Genomic DNA, 22,435 nt, shown 5'->3' with positions numbered 1-22,435 from the left:
GTGTGTGTGTGTGTGTGTCTGTGTGTGTCTGTGTGTGTCTGTGTGTGTCTGTGTGTGTGTGTCTCTGTCTGTGTGTGTGTGTGTGTGTGTGTGTGTGTGTGTGTGTGTGTGTGTGTCTCTGTGTGTGTGTGTGTCTCTGTGTGTGTGTGTCTGTCTGTCTCTGTTTTTGACCCCACCAAAAAATACAATCACTTCACCAGGATTGTCTGTCTGTCTGTCTGTCTGTCTGTATGTCTGTCTGTCTGTCTCTCTCTGTTTTTGACCCCCCAAAAAATACAATCACTTCACCAGGATTGTCTGTCTGTCTGTCTGTCTCTCTCTGTTTTTGACCCCCCAAAAAATACAATCACTTCACCAGGATTGTCTGTCTGTCTGTCTGTCTGTCTGTCTGTCTGTCTGTCTGTCTGTCTCTCTCTGTTTTTGACCCCCCCAAAAAATACAATCACTTCACCAGGATTGTCTGTCTGTCTGTCTGTCTGTCTGTCTGTCTGTCTGTCTCTGTTTTTGACCCCCCCAAAAAATACAATCACTTCACCAGGATTGTCTGTCTGTCTGTGAATTTTTACCCACAGCCCTCAAACTTGGAAGAGTGGGTTCGGGAACCACCCGCGGGCACCCGGCCTAGAGTGCACAGTGTGTGTCTCGGGCCCCGACCTCTGACTTCCATACGACTCTGGTTTCTCTTCATTACGCACAAGCCTTTCGCCTTTTACTAAAGACTTCCGTGGAGAGGAACACTTACGAGTTCAACATATTTTTGGAAGGGCTTTGCTTCTGGCAGAGCCCGGTATCTTGTTTCAAGAGAAATTGACAGAGATGACGCCGAGACTTTTTGCTCAGGCGTTTGACTTGAAGCCGGCTGACCGACCGACCGACCGACCGGCGTATTTTTCCACTCAAAGTAGTCGCTCGGGCAATTGAGTTCAAGCCCGACGACGACTGACGTGTTTTCCGGGCTTTGAACAAATAGTCGCACTAGGCTTAAAGAGCTAGTGACTTAAAGACGCATTAGCGACTTGTTAAAAAAAACACCCGCCTGTCACCAGGGAAGCGTCGGGTGGGGAGGAGACAACTTTTGCCAAACCGCTGAGGTCTGCCGAGACCCCCGGGGGCCCGGCGGGTGCAGGGGTCAATTTGTGGGTTATCGCTTCTCGGCCTTTTGGCTCAGATCAAGCTTGGTACTGAGGTGCCCCAGAGCCCGCTGAGCCAAAAGGTCGAAGGAAGGCAGGAGGGAGGAAAAGGTTGGAGTGTGGGAAACGGTTTTTCCCTTTTTTCCAGTATAAAAGAATTTTTTTCTAGAGGCTTCTTTTCAAGAGAGCTTTTTTTCGAGGAGGTGGAAACCTTTTCTCTTGGTTTGAAAATGGCTCGACATGCTCCCAACAAGACGCCTGGAATCGGGATAGCGAACACAGTGAGGTTCGCCTGGAGGAACAAGGAGATGGAGCCGTTTGGGAGGACAATATTGATCGGGATCCTAAAGTTGCAGGTGGGGGAAGTGTTGTGCCTCCAGGCAAACCCACTGGAGGTGGCTTTTGACGTGACCCTCCACAAAGAAGACAAGTACGAGGAGGTAATGAGGAGGGCGAGAGAAGTGGGAATGGATGGACCGATGTGCTATTACGAGGTGACCAGCCTGGGAAAAACCAATTTCCGGGTGGTCACGGTTAATATGTATAACCCTCATGTGAAGGACGATGAGGTGAGGACTTTCCTTGGGCGTTACATGGACAATGTCTCATCGGCGAGGCTCCTCAGGGACTCCCTGGGCTTCTGGGATGGGAAGAGAGTTTTCCAGGCGTTGCTCAGGGAGGACCCTGGGGGGTTGGGGGGCTACCTCCATCCGCCGGCGATGTTCTCCCTGGGGGCTGACAGGGGGACGTTGTATTATGCACGTCAGCCCCCGTTCTGCAGGCGTTGTATGGCCTATGGTCATATCCTCGCCTCGTGCAGCACAAAGAAGTGTAGGTATTGTGGATCTACGGAGCACGAGGCGAGGGACTGTGACGCGCCGAAGGCATGTCACGGGTGTGGCATGCTGACGCACCTGTGGCGTGAATGCCCGGCGCGTCAGAGGTCATACGCGTCTGCAGCTGGGGGGGGAGCGAGAGCCGGGGATGGGGAAAGAAGAGGAGGGGACAAAGAAGCAAGAACAGGCACAGAGGAAAGGGACACACGGCGGGAGAAGGAGGAAAGAGAGACAGCAGGAGCAGAAGAGGAGAGGGAAGAAAGCTGAAAGAGAGGAGGAGCAGGAGGCTGAAAGAGAGGATGAGCAGGAAGATGAAGGAGAGAAGGAGCAGGAGGAGGAAGGAGAAAAGAGAGTGGAGGGGACAGAGAAGACGGAGGTGGAGAAGAAGGAGATGGAGAAGGAAACAGAGAGGGAGGAGATTGAGGAGACGGCGGGGGAGAAGAAGGAGATAGAAAGGAAGGAGACAGAGAAGGCAGCGGGAGTGAAGGATTGGGGGGACACTGAAATGGGGGGAGATGAAAGGCGTAAAAAGTGGAAAACGTATGAAAACCTGTTGCCGGCTACTAAGCCATACAAGAAATCAAAGAGGAGGGAGAGCTTGAGGGGGAGGGTTGGAGAAAGAGGGGGGAGGGCAGATCAGGGGGGAGGGGAGGGGGAGGTTGCGGGGCCCTCGTGGGCCCCCTCTTCCTTCTCCTTTACACCCCTGTCTGATCTGGACTTCACAGGTATGGCCCAGGATTGGGCGAGTGAGGGAGGGTTAAGCTCCCTGTTTAGGGGCATGGGGTCCCCGGGCCGGAGTCGGGAGGGAGGGGGGGTGGTGGATTTGAGTGGGGGGCACAAGGCACAGAGGGTGGGTGTGCCGGGTAGTGTGTTTGTTTCCAGGGGAGAGGGGATGGCGGCCGACGGTGGAGCGTCAGGAGTGGAGGAGGCGTCCCCGTCGGTCGGGAGTATAGGGTGAGTGTTTTTTGGTTATTTTTATATGGGTATGGGTTTTGGGTTGGTTAGTGATGAATAGTTTTGAAATGTCTATTTTTGTGTATATTGGAATTTGTGTTTGAATTTATTGAGTGGTGGAAAATTTTGGTTGGTTTTGAACGTAATAAATATATTTTATAAAAAAAAAAAAAAAAATCTGTTCTTATCAGTTTAATATCTGATATGTCCCCCATCGGGGGACTACATATTAAATGGATTTTTCGAACAGGGAGTCGGAAATGGGGCTTGCTCCGTCCGCTCCACGCATCGACCCGGTATTGCAGTACCTCCGGGAACGGTGCAACACTTTTCTCTCATTGTCAAGGAAAAAGAAACACACAAAGCTATGTAAAACAGCTAGCAGAAGAAGAGAAGGAATGAAAAAAGAAGAATCATCCAAACTGAAACAAGGGCGAAGCCCCCTTCATGGGGTCCCCCGTTTTCCCGCCATTTTACTTAAAAAAAAAAAAAAACATTGGCCAGGATTGTGTGTGTGTGTGTGTGTGTGTCTGTGTGTGTGTGTGTGTCTCTGTCTGTGTGTGTGTGTGTGTGTGTGTGTGTGTGTGTGTGTGTGTGTGTGTCTCTGTGTGTGTGTGTCTGTCTGTCTGTCTCTGTTTTTGACCCCCCCAAAAAATACAATCACTTCACCAGGATTGTCTGTCTGTCTGTCTGTCTGTCTGTCTGTCTGTCTCTCTCTGTTTTTGACCCCCCAAAAAATACAATCACTTCACTAGGATTGTCTGTCTGTCTGTCTGTCTGTCTGTCTCTCTCTGTTTTTGACCCCCCAAAAAATACAATCACTTCACCAGGATTGTCTGTCTGTCTGTCTGTCTGTCTGTCTGTCTGTCTGTCTGTCTGTCTGTCTGTCTGTCTGTCTCTGTTTTTGACCCCCCCAAAAAATACAATCACTTCACCAGGATTGTCTGTCTGTCTGTGAATTTTTACCCACAGCCCTCAAACTTGGAAGAGTGGGTTCGGGAACCACCCGCGGGCACCCGGCCTAGAGTGCACAGTGTGTGTCTCGGGCCCCGACCTCTGACTTCCATACGACTCTGGTTTCTCTTCATTACGCACAAGCCTTTCGCCTTTTACTAAAGACTTCCGTGGAGAGGAACACTTACGAGTTCAACATATTTTTGGAAGGGCTTTGCTTCTGGCAGAGCCCGGTATCTTGTTTCAAGAGAAATTGACAGAGATGACGCCGAGACTTTTTGCTCAGGCGTTTGACTTGAAGCCGGCTGACCGACCGGCGTATTTTTCCACTCAAAGTAGTCGCTCGGGCAATTGAGTTCAAGCCCGACGACGACTGACGTGTTTTCCGGGCTTTGAACAAATAGTCGCACTAGGCTTAAAGAGCTAGTGACTTAAAGACGCATTAGCGACTTGTTAAAAAAAACACCCGCCTGTCACCAGGGAAGCGTCGGGTGGGGAGGAGACAACTTTTGCCAAACCGCTGAGGTCTGCCGAGACCCCCGGGGGCCCGGCGGGTGCAGGGGTCAATTTGTGGGTTATCGCTTCTCGGCCTTCTGGCTAAGATCAAGCTCGGTACTGCGGTGCCTCAGAGCTCGCTTAGCTGGAAGCCGAAGGTCGGAGAGCGGTAAAAGTTTTGGTAAGTAAAACATTTTTTTCCTTTACAATAATAATTTTTTGACTTTGGATTTGTTGAGGAGAAGCCTTTTGTGTTCGAGGGAGCGTGCCATTTTCCAGGTGGAAATGCCACCGATTTCAAACTCAAAGATGCCTGGGATTGGATTGGCAAACACGGTACGTTTTGCCTGGAGGAATAAGGAGTTGGAGCCGTTCGGGAGGGAAACCTTCGGCAGAACAATTTTAATCGGGATCCTGAAAATGGAGGTCAAGGATGTTTTGTGCCTCCAGGGGAATCCGATGGAGGTGGCTTTTGACGTGACTTTTCACAAAGAAGAGAAGCATGATGAGGTAATGAAGAGGACGAGAGAGATGGGGAAAGATAGGCCTATGTGCCATTATGAAGTGACCAGCCTGGGGAAAAATAGCTTCAGGCTGGTCACAGTAAATATGTACAATCCTCATGTAAAGGATGAAGATGTAAGAGCCTTTTTGGGGAGGTACATGAACAATGTCTCCTCGGCGAGGCTCATCAGGGACTCCCTGGGCTTCTGGAACGGGAGGAGAGGGTTCCAGGCCTTGCTCAGCGAGGACCCAAAGGGTTTGGACGGCTACCTCCATCCTCCGGCAATGTTCTCCCTGGGGGCTGACAGGGGGACGTTATACTATGCCCGTCAGCCTCCATTCTGCAGGCGCTGTATGACCTATGGTCATATCTTGGCCTCGTGTAGCACAAAGAAGTGCAGATTCTGTGGATCAGGTGGGCACGAGGCCAAGGACTGTGACGAGCCGAAGGCTTGCCACGGGTGTGGCTCATCAGCGCACCTGTGGCGTGATTGCCCGGCTCGTCGGCGGTCATACGCGTCTGCGGAAGGAGGGGGAGCAGGAGCGGGGGATGGGGGAAGAAGAGGAGGGGAAGAAGAACAAGGGAAGGACGGGAACAAAGGCCCAGATGAGACGGCCAAACAGAAGGAGGAGAAGAAAGAGGTGGCAGCAGGAGACATGGGGGACAAAGAAGGGAAGGAAGCAGAAGGACCGGAAGGAGAAGAAGGAAAAAAGGTGGAAGAAAGAAAAGAAGTGGAGGAGCAAGAGAGTGCAACCGTGGAGGGGGGGTGCCGGGGGCAAGGACTGTGGACGGGGAGGAGGGGGGAGAGGGGGTTAGGGAGTGGGGGGACAGCGTGTCGAGTGCCCTCGTTGAGGAGATGCGGGGAATGGTGGAGGAGATGGCGGGGAGGGGGGGTGGTGTCTCCCCGCTACCTCTAACACCGAAGAAAAAAGGGAAGAGGAGGGTGTCCTTGACAGGGGGGGAGAGGGAGGAGGTGGCCAAGCGTGGGATGGGGGAGGGAAGGACGCCTTTGTCCTCACTGGCATCCTCAGTCCCTCAACATTTGGTGGAGGGTGACTCCCAGGACGTGGCTCAGAGCTGGCTGTCTGGGGGGGGAACTCAACTCCTGTTTGGGGAGATTGGGTCCCCTACTCTCAGCCCAGTAGCCTACAGAGAGGGAGGGAGGAGGTTGGTGGGGAACCCAGGGTGCAGGACACTCCGAGGCCAAACACCATACCTGCATCCTGGGTTGGAGAGATGGAGGACGGGGGGACGTCAGGAGAGAAGACGTCCCCGCTGGATGAGATGGAGCAGGGGAGCATCGGGTGAGTCTCCTGTTTTTTGTTACAGTGTGTTTTTCATTTGTTAAAGTAAGGGTTGTAATTTAATTTATAAATGATACTTTCTGTTAATTTTTTTAGTTTAAATGTAAGGGGTATGAGGGACTTTGTTAAGAGGAGGGTGGTCTTTAGTTTTTTAGAGGGGGTGGGTTTTGATGTTTGTTTTTTACAGGAGGTTCACCTGAGGGATGGAGGGGATGTCGTCAGATTTAGTAGGGAGTGGGATAAGGGGGAGTCAGTGTGGGGTATAGGTGGGGTTCATTCAACGGGGGTGGGGATTTTGTTTGGAAATAGGGAGGTGAAGTTGGAGGGATCTTTTGTCGTGATGCAAGGGAGGGTTATGGGGGTGGATGTCACTTTAAGGGATAGTAGGTATAGGTTAGTGGTGGTGTATGGGCCACAGGTGGCGGCAGACAGGAGGGAGATGGTGGACTGTCTGTCACCCCTGTGTGTTACAAATAGGCACTTGGTGATAGGGGGGGACTTTAATATAGATTTAGGGGTAGGGGGGGATAGTAGTGCAGGCTCCATCACCGGGCTAATGGCTTGCCATGGTCTGGTTGATGGAGGCCTGCACACTACTCCGACAATGGCTGGTCCCACATGGCGTAACTCCAGGGGGGTTGCACGGAGGCTCGACTACATTTTTCTTTCCAGGTCTTTGGGTCGGTTGTCTGGGCGGCTGTTGCCTGTGTCCTTTTCAGACCACGACGGGGTGCTCCTGCAGGTGGGGTCGCCAGTCTGCCTCTTCGGTAGGGGGTACTGGAAATTAGATCGGGATGTGCTGGAGGAGCAAGCTTTCGTCGACGCCTTTTTTGGTTTCTTTCAGAGGCTTGAAGGCCTCCGGTTCATGTGCGAGGGGGTGTTAGAGTGGTGGGATTTAGTTAAGGTAAGAAGTAAGGCTTTTATAATAGGATATTGCAGGAGGAAAAAAAGGGAGGAAAGGAGGGAGGTGGATCGTATCCAAAGGTTGATTGAACTCGAGTACGAGGCAGGCAACCTCGGCGGGTTGATGGACTGGGAGAGATCCACAGCCCTGAAGGCGCAGCTCAGGGAGCTGCAGGAGCGGAAGGCTCGAGCTTTCCTGGAGCGTGCGCATAATGGCTTTTTAGAACACAATGAGACTTGTTCCGCTATGTTCTTTAAGTCAGTTAGGGGCAGGCAGAGTAGGAAGGTAATGCATGGGGTTAGGGAAGAAAATGGCAGTATAGTTAGAAAGCCGGAGGAGATGGTCAGGGTGACAACTGATCATTTCCGAGGTTTATTTAAGGAGAGGGAAATAGATGTAGAGCAGGGAAATGTGTTTTTAGAACACTTGTCCCGGCGATTGCCAGAGGACATTAGAGATGTGATGGAGGCTCAGATCTCCCTCGAGGAGGTTGAGAGTGCTCTCAGGAGGATGGGAAAAGGGAAGGTGCCTGGGATGGATGGGCTGCCGGCCGAGTTTTACCTCAAGTTTTGGGGTATACTTGGACCAGTGGTCCTCGAAGTCTTGAAGGCCATCCTTGAGACGGGGGTCCCGGGGGGATCAATGGCTGTCGGTGTGCTGTCACTTCTGTATAAGAAGGGGGAAGCAACTGACCTTGGCAATTGGCGGCCGTTGACTATGCTGTGTGTAGACTATAAGCTCTTAGCAAAGGTCTTAGCAGATCGGTTGCGCACAGCCCTTCCCTACGTCGTCCACGAGGATCAGACGTGTGGGGTAGAGGGACGCTCTATTAGGTGGAACCTACAGTTGATCAGGGACTCCATCGCTTGGGTAGAAGATAGGGGGCTGCCTTTAATGGTAGCAGCGCTAGATCAGGCGAAAGCCTTTGATCGCGTGAATAGATCCTTTCTATTCAGGGTGTTAGGTAGATTAGGATTTGGGGAAAAGTTTATAGGATGGATCCGTACTTTATATGTCGGGGCGGGGTGCCGGGTTAGCGTTAACAGTCACTTAGGTGACGTTTTTGACCTCTCGTCTGGGGTCAGGCAGGGATGCCCGCTCTCGGCTCTCCTCTTCGTTCTGTACATGGAGCCTCTGGGGGCTGCCATTAGGGCAGACACAGGGGTGGAGGGATTGCTGATACCTGGAAGTGGCGGTCTCCGTGTCAAGTTGACACAGTACGCCGACGACACCTCCTTGCTGCTTTGCAAGGACTCGTGCCTGACAAGGTCCCTTGCCATCATTGGGGACTTCACCCGAGCGTCGGGAGCGGTTCTTAACCACGCGAAGTCTTCCGTTAAGTTTTTCGGAAGATGGAGTGGTAGGACGGATGTGCCCGGAGGGTTATCTCTCTGTAACGGGGCCCTGAGGATTCTCGGGGTCCATTTTGAGACCTCCGGCTCAACGACGCTGAACTGGAACATGCGCATTGCAGTGGTACAGAGGAAGCTAGCGATGTGGAGGGCTAGGTCTTTGTCCTTTTTAGGCAAGGTCCTGGTTCTAAAGGTGGATGTATTGCCATCTCTATTGTACTTGGCGTACATCTACCCATTGCCGGCTTGTCTGAGGAGGCCTCTAGTGAGGCTGGTGTTTCAGTTCATGTGGGGTGGCAGGTACGAGTGGGTCGCCAGGGCACGCATGATCTGTCCCATCGGGGAGGGAGGTAGGGGGGTACCACATCTCCCCCTCAAGCTGAACGCAATTTTTGTTTCTTTTCTGTTGACGGAGCTTGCTCAGCCAGTACTACACCCGTCCGGTTACCTCCTGCGGGTGTTCTTCTCGTATCAGGCGAGAAGCGTAATGGTGTGGTCTAACACGGGTCCTCGGGCGGAACAGCTGCCGTGGTACTTTGGCCATGCGGCCAAGTGGCTGCGTGCACACCCCGAGGTTGAAGTCGCCCGAGTAGGTTTAGATCACAGGCACCTGTACGAGGAGGTCAGACGGGCAGTAAGTCCAGCACCTGTAGTGGGCATCCCGGCGGTGGTCTGGGAGGGAGTGCAGGCGTGGGGTCTGGACAACAGGCTCAAGGACCTGAATTGGTTGAGCCTCCACAAGTGTTTGCCGGTGCGCTCCACCATGTATCGGCATAGCTTGGCGCGATCCCCCACCTGCCCAAGACCTTCTTGTGGCAGGGAGGAGACTGTGCGCCATGTCTTTTGGGACTGTGCCATTGCCGGAGTAGTATGGGCAAAGGCACGGGTGTTGTTAGGAAGGGTTAGAGGGGATTTTGTATTGACTTGGGCTAGGTTAGAGAGAGGTGTAGGGAGAGCGAGGGGGACGGATAGGGATAGGTTTCTGCTCTGGCTTCTCATGAGCCTCTTTAAGCGGGGCCTGTGGGAAGCCAGGCAGAACATGGTCAAGACAGGGAGAGATTGGGGGGTGGAAGGAATAGTGAGGAGGGTGGAAGGAGATTTGAGGGGGAGGATGAAGAGGGAGGAGAGGAAGTGGGGGCAGCATGCTGCCCGGGAGAGGTGGAAGGGGGGTTTAGGGCTGGGGTAATTTTAGATTAGGGACGGGAAGATAGGGAAAGGTAGTGTTTAGGATGACGGGGAGGGATGATGCTCCCCTGAGTTTTTGTTTGGGTTTTCGTTTGTTTGTTGAATTAAAAATACCATGATTGATTTAGTTTAAAGGAAACATTTTGATTTGTATTGTTTGAATGGTATTGATTGTAATAAATTATTTTTTCAAAAAAAAAAAAAAAAAAATCTGTTCTTATCAGTTTAATATCTGATATGTCCCCCATCGGGGGACTACATATTAAATGGATTTTTCGAACAGGGAGTCGGAAATGGGGCTTGCTCCGTCCGCTCCACGCATCGACCCGGTATTGCAGTACCTCCGGGAACGGTGCAACACTTTTCTCTCATTGTCAAGGAAAAAGAAATACACAAAGCTATGTAAAACAGCTAGCAGAAGAAGAGAAGGAATGAAAAAAGAAGAATCATCCAAACTGAAACAAGGGCGAAGCCCCCTTCATGGGGTCCCCCGTTTTCCCGCCATTTTACTTAAAAAAAAAAAAAACATTGGCCAGGATTGTGTGTGTGTGTGTGTGTGTGTGTGTCTGTGTGTGTCTGTGTGTGTCTGTGTGTGTGTGTGTGTGTGTGTGTGTGTGTGTGTGTGTGTGTGTCTCTGTGTGTGTGTGTCTGTCTGTCTGTCTGTCTCTGTTTTTGACCCCCCCAAAAAATACAATCACTTCACCAGGATTGTCTGTCTGTCTGTCTGTCTGTCTGTCTGTCTGTCTCTCTCTGTTTTTGACCCCCCCCAAAAAATACAATCACTTCACCAGGATTGTCTGTCTGTCTGTCTGTCTGTCTGTCTGTCTGTCTGTCTCTGTTTTTGACCCCCCCAAAAAATACAATCACTTCACCAGGATTGTCTGTCTGTCTGTGAATTTTTACCCACAGCCCTCAAACTTGGAAGAGTGGGTTCGGGAACCACCCGCGGGCACCCGGCCTAGAGTGCACAGTGTGTGTCTCGGGCCCCGACCTCTGACTTCCATACGACTCTGGTTTCTCTTCATTACGCACAAGCCTTTCGCCTTTTACTAAAGACTTCCGTGGAGAGGAACACTTACGAGTTCAACATATTTTTGGAAGGGCTTTGCTTCTGGCAGAGCCCGGTATCTTGTTTCAAGAGAAATTGACAGAGATGACGCCGAGACTTTTTGCTCAGGCGTTTGACTTGAAGCCGGCTGACCGACCGGCGTATTTTTCCACTCAAAGTAGTCGCTCGGGCAATTGAGTTCAAGCCCGACGACGACTGACGTGTTTTCCGGGCTTTGAACAAATAGTCGCACTAGGCTTAAAGAGCTAGTGACTTAAAGACGCATTAGCGACTTGTTTAAAAAAAACACCCGCCTGTCACCAGGGAAGCGTCGGGTGGGGAGGAGACAACTTTTGCCAAACCGCTGAGGTCTGCCGAGACCCCCGGGGGCCCGGCGGGTGCAGGGGTCAATTTGTGGGTTATCGCTTCTCGGCCTTTTGGCTCAGATCAAGCTTGGCACCGAGTTGTCTCAAAGCCCGCTGAGTCAAAGGTCGAAGGCCGGAGGGAGTAAGAAGGAAATCCAGTTAATTTATTTTTCAACTTGGTTTTTCGGGTTTTTTCCGTGAGGAGATGCCCAACAAAAGCAGCTCAGGGTCGGTCCCCAGGACTGGACTTAAGAACACAATCCGTTTCCCTTGGAAGAAGGAAGAAGATACACGCATGCCAAGAGATTCCTTTGGAAGAACTGTTTTGATGGGGGCCCTGAAAGTCAAAGTCCCAGAGGTTATGTGTCTGCAGGGAAATGCTATGGAGGAAGCATATGACGTGACCTTTCATACAGAAGGTATGTGCGACATTATAATGGACAGAGCCAAAGCGGCTGCTGGAGAGAAGCCATTGTCCTTTTTCAATGTAACGTGTCTGTCTAAGACCAATTTCAGGACTATTAATGTACATATGTACAATCCTCATGTAACGGATATCGCCATAGGGGCATTTCTGGGCCGTTTTTGTGACGTCACGTCGGGGGCAAGATATGTAAAGGACTCTTTGGGATTCTGGAATGGCCGCCGTCAGTTCCAGGTGCTCCTTAGGCCGGATAAGGAAGGGTTTGATGGCTTCCTACATCCCCCGGCGGTCTTTTCTCTGGGTTCGGACAGGGGGATGCTCTTCTACACCCGTCAACCTCCTTTCTGTAAGAAATGTAGGGAGTATGGGCACGTTACGGCTGCCTGCAGTACAGGGAGATGCAGGTTTTGCAAATCGGGGGAGCATGAGGCAAAGGACTGTAGGGAGCCGAAGGAGTGCCGCGGGTGTGGTAGTAGGCTGCACCTGTTCCGGGACTGTCCGTCCCGTCGGCAGTCATATGCCGAGGCGGCGGCAGGCAGAAAGGAAGGAGGAGACTCTGTGGGAGAACATCTGCAAAGAGGGGACCCTGGGTCTAGCAACAAAGACCAAGAGAAGAAGGAGCAGGAGAGACCAGCCTCACCAACGCCCACTCCACGTGCCAGGGTCGGGAAAGAGGTGGCATCAGGGCCGTCAGTGAAAGGAGGTGAGGGGTCTGCTATCCAACAGCCAGAGGTGGAGGAGGCGGGTGGCGGAATGGAGGAGATGGGATCATCACTTGATGGGGTGGAGGGGCTTGGGGCCCTGGTAGAAATGGTGGAAAATCTTCCAGTGTTGGGGTCAAGGGCAGGGGAGTGGGCCTCAAACTCTGGTGTGCTGCTCGAGCTCGGGCAGGCTGGGAAGGAACCGTTAGTAGGGAGGGTGATCCCGGAACTGGAGCAGGCACCCTACGTCGGCAAGAAGAAGAGGACGAAGCGGAAGGGTGAGGAGCAGGAAGAGGTGGGAGGATTAGGGGATGGGGCAGGCAAGCGTGTGATGGGGGTTAAAGACAGTGCCGCTGAAGTGGCCCCACTGTCCTCACAGGTCTCATCCCTCCCTTTACCCCTAACGGAAATGGACATGACGACCTCTACTCTATCTCTGCATCCTGGGGATGGAGGGTCGCAAGACTGTTCAGAGAAGCCGGAAACCTCCATCCCCAACCCTTTCCCGGCGTCATGGGCAGATGACTTGGGGGTCTTAGAGGAAGGGGGAAACAGAATGTCCCAAGCTGTGTGCGAGCAGGTGGACTCATCTGAGGAGGACCTGTATCCTTCGGACGGGGGGAGCATTTTTACTTCCCTGTCGGAGGACATGGAGCAGGGGAGCATCGGGTGAGCCTCTTGTTTTGTTTTTGTTATTAGTAGGTTGTTGTTAATGTTTTCATTATGGATAAAATTACTTTTGTTAGTTTAAATGTAAGGGGTTTGAGGGATAGGATAAAAAGAAGGGCGGTGTTTAGTTATTTAGAGGGTGTGGGGTTTGATTTTTGTTTTTTACAGGAGGTTCACCTAAGGGATGGGGGGGATGTTGTGAGGTTTAAGAGGGAGTGGGATAAGGGGGAATCAGTTTGGGGTATAGGGGGGTTCACTCTTCGGGGGTAGGGATTTTGTTTGGGAATAGGGAGGTAAAGGTTGAGGATACTTTTGTTGTTATGCAGGGGAGGGTTTTGGGGGTGGATGTCACATTAAGAGATTGTAGGTATAGATTAGTTGGGGTGTACGGACCACAGGTGGCGGCAGACAGGAGGGAGATGGTGGACTGTCTGACGCCCCTGTGTGTCACAAATAGGCAGTTAGTGATAGGGGGGGATTTTAATATAGATTTAGGGGTAGGGGGGGACAGCAGTGCAGGCGCCATCACCGGGCTAATGGCTTGCCATGGTCTGGTTGATGGTGGCCTGCACACTACTCCGAAAATAGCTGGTCCCACTTGGCGCAACTCCAGGGGGGTTGCGCGGAGGCTTGACTATATTTTTCTATCCAGGTCCTTGGGTCAGTTGTCTGGTCGGCTGTTGCCTGTCTTCTTTTCAGATCACGACGGGGTGCTCCTGCAGGTGAGTTCTCCAGTCTGCCTCTTCGGTAGGGGGTATTGGAAGTTAGATCAGGATGTGCTGGATGAGCAAGCCTTTGTTAATGCCTTTATTGGTGTGTTTCGGGGGCTTGAGGGCCTCCGGTCCATGTGCGAAGGGGTGTTGGAGTGGTGGGACTTAGTCAAGGTAAGGATTAGGATCTTTATTATAGGATATTGTAAGAGGAGAAAAAGGGAGGAAAGGAGGGAGGTGGATCATATCCATAGGTTGCTCGAACTCGAGTACGAGGCAGGCAACCTCGGCGGGTCGGTTGACTGGGAGAGATCCACTGCCCTGAAGGCGCAACTCAGGGAGCTGCAGGAGCGGAAGGCGTACGCCGACGACACATCCTTGCTGCTTTGCAAGGACTCGTGCCTGACAAGGTCCCTTGCCATTATTGGGGACTTCACCCGAGCGTCGGGGGCGGTTCTTAACCACGCGAAGTCTTCCGTTAAGTTTTTCGGAAGATGGAGTGGTAGGACGGATGTGCCCGGAGGGTTCTCTCTCTGTAACGGGGCCCTGAGGATACTCGGGGTCCATTTTGAGACCTCCGGCTCAGCGACGCTGAACTGGAACATGGGCATCGCAGTGGTACAGAAGAAGCTAGCGATGTGGAGGGCTAGGTCGTTGTCCTTTTTAGGCAAGGTCCTGGTTCTCAAAGTGGATGTATTGCCATCTCTATTGTACTTGGCGTACATCTATCCATTGCCGGCTTGTCTGAGGAGGCATCTAGTGAGGCTGGTGTTTCAGTTCATGTGGGGTGGCAGGTACGAGTGAGTCGCCAGGGCACGCATGATCTGTCCCATCGGGGAGGGAGGTAGGGGGGTACCACATCTCCCCCTCAAGCTGGACGCAATTTTTGTTTCTTTTCTGTTGACGGAGCTTGCTCAGCCAGTACTACACCCGTCCGTTTACCTCCTGCGGGTGTTCTTCTCGTATCAGGCGAGAAGCGTAATGGTGTGGTCTAACACGGGTCCTCGGGCGGAACAGCTGCCGTGGCACTTTGGCCATGCGGCCAAGTGGCTGCGTGCGCACCCCGAGGTTGAAGTCGCCCGAGTAGGTTTAGATCACAGGCACCTGTACGAGGAGGTCAGACGGGCAGTAAGTCCGGCACCTGTTGTGGGCATCCCGGCGGTGGTCTGGGAGGGAGTGCAGGCGCGGGGTCTAGACAACAGGCTCAAGGACCTGAATTGGTTGAGCCTCCACAAGTGTTTGCCGGTACGCTCCACCATGTACCGGCATAGCTTGGCGCGATCCCCCACCTGCCCAAGACCTTCTTGTGGCAGGGAGGAGACTGTGCGTCATGTCTTTTGGGACTGTGCCATTGCCGGAGTAGTATGGGCAAAGGCACGGGTGTTGTTAGGAAGGGTAAGAGGGGATTTTGTATTGACGTGGGCTAGGCTAGAGAGAGGTGTAGGGAGAGCGAGGGGGACGGATAGGGATAGGTTTCTGCTCTGGCTTCTCATGAGCCTCTTTAACCTGTTAGGGTATAGGGGGCAGTATTGAGACTTTTTTGAAAAAAGATGTGCCCATTTTTAAATGCCTCCTACACCTACCCAGTAACTACAATATGCATATACTTATTATATATGGATAGAAAACACCCTAAAGTTTCAAAAACTGTTTGAATGGTGTCTGTGAGTTTAACAGAACTCATTTGGCAGGCAAAACCCTGAGACAGATTCTGACAGGAAGTGGATACCTGATGTGTTGAATTGACTTTGAGCCTATGCCATTGAAAAACAAAGGGGGTGAAGTATATTCTGGCACTTCCTATTGCTTCCACAAGATGTCCCCAGCCTTTACAAAGTGTTTTGAGTGTTCTACAGTGAGATCTGACCGAATAAGAGCCATGGAACGTGATGGTCCATCATTCACCCTGGCGCGCGATTTGATGGTGGGTACTCTCATTCCGAAACGTTTTAAAAGAAAACCCAATGGTCCGCCTTGAATTTTATTCATGTTCTGGTTAAAAAAGGCCCTAATGATTTATGCGATACAACGTTTGACATGTTTGAACGAACGGAAATATATTTTTTCCGTTCTTGAAGTGAAGTGAAGTCCGGCTGGCTTAGATCATGCGCTACAACACGGAGGTTTTTCGACATAAATGATGAGCTTTTTTGAACAAAACTACATTCGTTATGGACCTGGGACTCTTTGGAAGTGACATCTGATGAAGAGAATCAAAGGTAATGGATTATTTATATAGTATTTTCGATTTTAGATTCCTCCAACATGGCGGTTAGTCTGTATCGCGATGCGTATTTTTCTGGCGCAGTGCTCAGATTATTGCAAAGTGTGATTTCCCAGTAAGGTTAATTTAAAATCTGACAAGTCCATTGCGTTCAAGAGATGTAAATCTATAATTCTTTGAATGACAATATAATATTTTAGCAATGTTTTCTAATATTAATTAATTATTTTGTCGTCATGACTTGACTGCCGGTATTGGAGGGAAACGATTTCCTGAACATCAACGCCATAGTAAAACACTGTTTTTAGATATAAATATGAACTTGATAGAACTAAAAATGCATGCATTGTCTAACAAAATGTCCTAGGAGTGTCATCTGATGGAGATTGTAAAAGGTTAGTGCATAATTTTAGCTGATTGTATGGTTTTGGTGACGCATGTCTTTGAATCGACAATGCATTGCACACAGCTATTGTCAATGTACTCTCCTAACATAACCTAACTTTATGCTTTCCCCGTAAAACCTTTTTGAAATCGGTAAACGTGGTTAGATTAAGAAGATGTTTATCTTTCAAAGGCTGTAAGTTAGTTGTATGTTTGAGAAATTTGAATTTGTACATTTATTTGGTTTCAAATTTGCCGCTCTTGAAATGCACCTGCTGTTGATAGGGTGCGCCACAGGTGGCACGCTAACGTCCCAGGTAGCCTCAAGAAGTTTTTTAAGCGGGGGCTGTGGGAAGCCAGGCAGAACATGGTTAAGACAGGGAGAGATTGTGGGGTGGAAGGCATAGTGAGGAGGGTGGAAGGAGATCTGAGGGGGAGGATGAAGAGGGAGGAGAGGAAGTGGGGGCAGCATGCTGCCCGGGAGAGATGGAAGGGGGGATTAGGGCTGGGGTTATTTTAGATTAGGGAAGGGAAGATAGGGAAAGTTAGTGTTTAGGATGACGGGGAGGGATGATGCTCCCCTGAGTTTTGTTTTGGTTTTTGTGTTGTTTTATGAATTAAAATGCCATTATTTATTTTGTATGAAAGGTATGATTTGTAATGAATGAATGGCATAGAAGGTAATAAATTATTTTTTCTAAAAAAAATCTGTTCTTATCAGTTTAATATCTGATATGTCCCCCATCGGGGGACTACATATTAAATGGATTTTTTGAACAGGGAGTCGGAAATGGGGCTTGCTCCGTCCGCTCCACGCATCGACCCGGTATTGCAGTACCTCCGGGAACGGTGCAACACTTTTCTCTCATTGTCAAGGAAAAAGAAATACACAAAGCTATGTAAAACAGCTAGCAGAAGAAGAGAAGGAATGAAAAAAGAAGAATCATCCAAACTGAAACAAGGGCGAAGCCCCCTTCATGGGGTCCCCCGTTTTCCCGCCATTTTACTTAAAAAAAAAAAAAAAAAAAAAAAAAACATTGGCCAGGATTGTGTGTGTGTGTGTGTGTGTGTGTGTGTGTCTGTGTGTGTCTGTGTGTGTCTGTGTGTGTGTCTGTGTGTGTCTCTGTCTGTGTGTGTGTGTGTGTGTGTATGTATGTGTGTGTGTGTGTGTGTGTGTGTGTGTGTGTGTGTGTGTGTCTCTGTGTGTGTGTGTGTGTGTCTGTCTGTCTGTCTCTGTTTTTGACCCCCCCAAAAAATACAATCACTTCACCAGGATTGTCTGTCTGTCTGTCTGTCTGTCTGTCTGTCTGTCTGTATGTCTGTCTGTCTCTCTCTGTTTTTGACCCCCCAAAAAATACAATCACTTCACCAGGATTGTCTGTCTGTCTGTCTGTCTGTCTGTCTGTCTGTCTGTCTGTCTGTCTGTGTCTGTCTGTCTGTCTGTCTGTCTCTCTCTGTTTTTGACCCCCCAAAAAATACAATCACTTCACCAGGATTGTCTGTCTGTCTGTCTGTCTGTCTGTCTGTCTGTCTCTGTTTTTGACCCCCCCAAAAAATACAATCACTTCACCAGGATTGTCTGTCTGTCTGTCTGTCTGTGAATTTTTACCCACAGCCCTCAAACTTGGAAGAGTGGGTTCGGGAACCACCCGCGGGCACCCGGCCTAGAGTGCACAGTGTGTGTCTCGGGCCCCGACCTCTGACTTCCATACGACTCTGGTTTCTCTTCATTACGCACAAGCCTTTCGCCTTTTACTAAAGACTTCCGTGGAGAGGAACACTTACGAGTTCAACATATTTTTGGAAGGGCTTTGCTTCTGGCAGAGCCCGGTATCTTGTTTCAAGAGAAATTGACAGAGATGACGCCGAGATTTTTGCTCAGGCGTTTGACTTGAAGCCGGCTGACCGACCGACCGACCGGCGTATTTTTCCACTCAAAGTAGTCGCTCGGGCAATTGAGTTCAAGCCCGACGACGACTGACGTGTTTTCCGGGCTTTGAACAAATAGTCGCACTAGGCTTAAAGAGCTAGTGACTTAAAGACGCATTAGCGACTTGTTAAAAAAAACACCCGCCTGTCACCAGGGAAGCGTCGGGTGGGGAGGAGACAACTTTTGCCAAACCGCTGAGGTCTGCCGAGACCCCCGGGGGCCCGGCGGGTGCAGGGGTCAATTTGTGGGTTATCGCTTCTCGGCCTTTTGGCTCAGATCAAGCTTGGTACCGAGGTGCCCCAAAGCCCGCTGAGTCAAAAGGTCGAAGGTGGTAGGGCGGAGGAATTTTTTATTTTTTTGGTTGGAAGATTCTTTTTTTGAGCGCATTTTATCAAGGAGAAAATGGCGCGGAATCCAAACAGCAGGTCGGTTCCTGGAATGGGTCTGGCGAACACGGTAAGGTTTGCATGGAGAGATAAGGAGTTGGAGCCAGCCGGTCGAGAAACCTTTGGGAGGACAATCTTGATGGGGGTATTGAAACTGGCGGTCAAGGACGTATTTTGCCTCCAGGGGAATCCCATGGAAGCAGCGTATGATGTGACTTTTTACAATGAAGAGAAACATGATGAGATCATGCAGAAGGTGAGAGAAGTTGGAGCTGGAAGGCCGATGTGCCATTACGAGGTCACAAGCTTGGCGAGGAATAATTTTCGGGTGGTAACAGTAAACGTCTATAACCCCCATGTCAAGGATGAAGAAGTGAGGGCCTTTCTGGGGAGGTATATGGACAAGGTATCCTCAGCAAGGCTCCTCAGGGACTCCCTGGGGTTTTGGAATGGGAGGAGAGGGTTCCAGGCCCTACTCAGGGAGGACCCAAAGGGACAGGGTGGCTACCTCCATCCTCCCGCTATGTTCTCCCTGGGGGCTGACAGGGGGACGTTGTTTTATGCACGTCAGCCCCCGTTTTGCAGGCGTTGTATCGCCTACGGCCATACCCTCGCCTCGTGCAGTACAAAAAAATGCAGATTTTGTGGATCTGGAGAGCACGAGGCGGGGGACTGCGACGTGCCGAAGGCGTGCCACGGGTGTGGCTCATCTGCACACCTGTGGCGGGAGTGCCCGGCTCGCCAGAGGTCATACGCGTCTGCAGCTGGGGGGGGATTAGGAGCGGGGGATGGGGGAAGAAGAGGAGGGGAAGGAAGGCCGGCTCAGGACGTGAGCACAGGCCCCGAGGGGAAGGACACAAGGAAGGAGGAGGAGGAACAAGGAGCGGCAACAGGAGTGGAGGCGGACAAGGAAGGAATGGGAGCAAAAGAACTGGGAAGAGAGGAAGAGGAGGAATGCAAGAGAGTGGAGGAGCCTGAGAGAGAAGAGCGCGAGGGGGGGGTGGTGGTGAAGGAGACGGTGGAAGGACCAGTGGAGGAGGAAGAAGGGGGGAGGCGGGAGTGGGGGGGAAAGTGCCCTGGTGGAAGAGATGAGGGGTATGGTGGAGGATCTGGCGGGGACAGAGGGTGGTATCTCTCCCCTACCACCATCACCAAAGAAGAGGGCGAAGAGGAGGGTGCGCCTGGCTGACAGTGAGAGGGAGGCCAAGAGACTGATGGGGGCGGGAGAGACCTCGGGGTTGCCGCTGGTTTCCCCAGACCCTCAACTTCTGGTGGGGGGCAACCCACCTAACAAGGCCCAGGGCTGGGTGGATGAGGAGGTGGGGAGTTTTGTGTTTGGGGACTCCGACTCCCCTATTCTCTTTCAGACCAGCTATAGCGCTGGGGAGGGGGAGGAGTGTGGGGGTAGACCCAGGATGCAGGGCACCCCGGTGCCAAACACCATTCCTGCATCCTGGGTTGGTGAAATGGAGGACACGTCGGGTGTACGGACGGCGTTCCCGCCGGTAGACATGGAGCAGGGGAGCATCGGGTGAGTCTCCTGTTTTTTTGTTTTTCGGTTGGGGTTTAGTTTTTTTCTTGAGTAAAGGTTGATTTGTTTTATTTATTTTCATTTTTCATGGGGTTAAATTTTACTTTTGTTAGTTTAAACGTAAGGGGATTAAGGGACTTTGTTAAGAGGAGGGCGGTTTTTAGTTATTTGGAAGGTGTGGGTTTTGATTTTTGTTTTTTGCAGGAGGTTCACCTGAGGGATGGAGGGGATATCAGTAGGTTTAGGAGGGAGTGGGACAAGGAGGAGTCAGTTTGGAGTATGGGGGGGTGCACTCATCAGGGGTAGGGATTTTGTGTGGGCACAGGGAGGTAAAGGTGGAGGGTTCTTTTGTGGTTATGCAGGGGAGGGTGTTGGGGGTGGATGTCACTTTAAGAGATTGTAAGTTTAGATTAGTGGTGGTGTACGGGCCACAGGTGGCGGCAGACAGAAGGGAGATGGTGGACTGTCTGGCGCCCCTGTGTGTTACAAATAGGCACTTAGTGATAGGAGGGGATTTTAATATAGATTTAGGGGTAGGGGGGGATAGTAGTGCAGGCTCCATCACTGGACTAATGGCTTGCCATGGTCTGGTTGATGGAGGCCTGCACACTACTCCGACAATGGCTGGTCCCACATGGCGCAACTCTCGGGGGGTTGCGCGGAGGCTCGACTATATTTTCCTATCTAGGTCTTTGGGTCAGTTGTCTGGGCGGCTGTTGCCTGTGTTCTTCTCAGATCACGACGGGGTGCTCCTGCAGGTGGGGTCGCCAGTCTGCCTCTTCGGTAGGGGGTACTGGAAATTAGATCGGGATGTGCTGGAGGAGCAAGCTTTCGTCGAAGCCTTTTTTGGTTTCTTTCGGGGGCTTGAAGGCCTCCGGTCCATGTGCGAGGGGGTGTTAGAGTGGTGGGATTTAGTTAAGGTAAGGATTAGGGCCTTTATAATAGGATATTGTAAGAGGACTAAAAGGGAGGAAAGGAGGGAGGTGGATCGTATCCAAAGGTTGATTGAACTCGAGTACGAGGCAGGCAACCTCGGCGGGTCGATTGACTGGGAGAGATCCACAGCCCTGAAGGCTCAGCTCAGGGAGCTGCAGGAGCGGAAGGCTCGAGCTTTCCTGGAGCGTGCGCATAATGGCTTTTTAGAACATAATGAGACTTGTTCCGCTATGTTCTTTAAGTCAGTTAGGGGCAGGCAGAGTAGGAAGGTAATGCATGGGGTTAGGGAAGAAAAAGGTAGTATAGTTAGAAAGCCGGAGGAGATGGTCAGGGTGACAACTGATCATTTCCGAGGTTTATTTAAAGAGAGGGTAATAGATGTAGAGCAGGGAAATGTGTTTTTAGAACACTTGTCCCGGCGATTGCCGGAGGACATTAGAGATGTGATGGAGGCTCAGATCTCCCTCGAGGAGGTTGAGAGCGCTCTCAGGAGGATGGGAAAAGGGAAGGTGCCTGGGATGGATGGGCTGCCGGCCGAGTTTTACCTCAAGTTTTGGGGTATACTTGGACCAGTGGTCCTCGAAGTCTTGAAGGCCATCCTTGAGACGGGGGTCCCGGGGGGATCAATGGCTGTTGGTGTGCTGTCACTTCTTTATAAGAAGGGGGAAGCAACCGACCTTGGCAACTGGCGGCCGTTGACCATGCTGTGCGTAGATTACAAGCTACTTGCAAAGGTTTTAGCAGACCGGCTGCGCACAGACCTTCCCTACGTCGTCCACGAGGATCAGACGTGCGGGGTAGAGGGACGCTCTGTTCGATGGAACCTCCAGTTGATTAGAGACTCCATCGCTTGGGTAGAAGATAGAGGGCTGCCTTTAATGGTAGCAGCGCTAGATCAGGCAAAAGCCTTTGATCGCGTGAATAGATCCTTTCTATTCAGGGTGTTAGGTAGATTAGGATTTGGGGAAAAGTTTATAGGATGGATCCGTACTTTATATGTTGGAGCGGGGTGCCGGGTTAGCGTTAACAGTCACTTAGGTGACGTTTTTGACCTCTCGTCTGGGGTCAGGCAGGGATGCACGCTCTCGGCTCTCCTCTTCGTTCTGTACATGGAGCCTCTGGGGGCTGCCATTAGGGCTGACACAGGGGTGGAGGGCTTGCTGATTCCTGGAAGCGGCGGTCTCCATGTAAAGTTGACAGAGTACGCCGACGATACCTCCTTGCTTCTTTGCAAGGACTCGTGCCTGATGAGGTCCCTTGCCATCATCGGGGACTTCACCCGAGCGTCGGGGGCGGTTCTTAACCACGCGAAGTCTTCCGTTAAGTTTTTCGGAAGATGGAGTGGTAGGACGGATGTGCCCGGAGGGTTATCTCTCTGTAACGGGCCCTGAGGATACTTGTGGTCCATTTTGAGACCTCCGGTTCAGCGACGCTGAACTGGAACATGGGCATCGCAGTGGTACAGAGGAAGCTAGCAATGTGGAGGGCTAGGTCTTTCTCCTTTTTGG

The 22,435-nt window shown here is 51.3% G+C and overlaps 5 non-coding genes and 2 pseudogenes across 5 annotated transcripts; all 7 read left to right on the top strand.

Annotated features, from left to right (window-relative positions):
• Window positions 1-668: 668 nt before the first annotated feature.
• On the top strand, window positions 669-785 carry LOC115161653 (U5 spliceosomal RNA). Its single transcript, XR_003869350.1, has one exon. It is a non-coding gene; the product is annotated as a U5 spliceosomal RNA (small nuclear RNA).
• A 2,284-nt stretch (window positions 786-3,069) lies between these two features.
• On the top strand, window positions 3,070-3,250 carry LOC115161561 (uncharacterized; annotated as a pseudogene).
• A 738-nt stretch (window positions 3,251-3,988) lies between these two features.
• On the top strand, window positions 3,989-4,105 carry LOC115161652 (U5 spliceosomal RNA). The gene has a single exon (XR_003869349.1). It is a non-coding gene; the product is annotated as a U5 spliceosomal RNA (small nuclear RNA).
• A 5,694-nt stretch (window positions 4,106-9,799) lies between these two features.
• LOC115161560 (U2 spliceosomal RNA) lies at window positions 9,800-9,982 on the top strand. The gene has a single exon (XR_003869290.1). It is a non-coding gene; the product is annotated as a U2 spliceosomal RNA (small nuclear RNA).
• Window positions 9,983-10,624: 642 nt separating this feature from the next.
• On the top strand, window positions 10,625-10,741 carry LOC115161651 (U5 spliceosomal RNA). The gene has a single exon (XR_003869348.1). It is a non-coding gene; the product is annotated as a U5 spliceosomal RNA (small nuclear RNA).
• A 6,090-nt stretch (window positions 10,742-16,831) lies between these two features.
• LOC115161555 (uncharacterized) lies at window positions 16,832-17,004 on the top strand (annotated as a pseudogene).
• An 851-nt stretch (window positions 17,005-17,855) lies between these two features.
• On the top strand, window positions 17,856-17,972 carry LOC115161650 (U5 spliceosomal RNA). Its single transcript, XR_003869347.1, has one exon. It is a non-coding gene; the product is annotated as a U5 spliceosomal RNA (small nuclear RNA).
• Window positions 17,973-22,435: the final 4,463 nt, after the last annotated feature.

The sequence above is a fragment of the Salmo trutta genome, chromosome 24, assembly GCF_901001165.1.
Source record: "Salmo trutta chromosome 24, fSalTru1.1, whole genome shotgun sequence".
Lineage (NCBI taxonomy): Eukaryota > Metazoa > Chordata > Actinopteri > Salmoniformes > Salmonidae > Salmo > Salmo trutta.
Note: the sequence above shows the minus strand (reverse complement) of the source record. Positions and strands in the feature narration are given on the sequence as shown.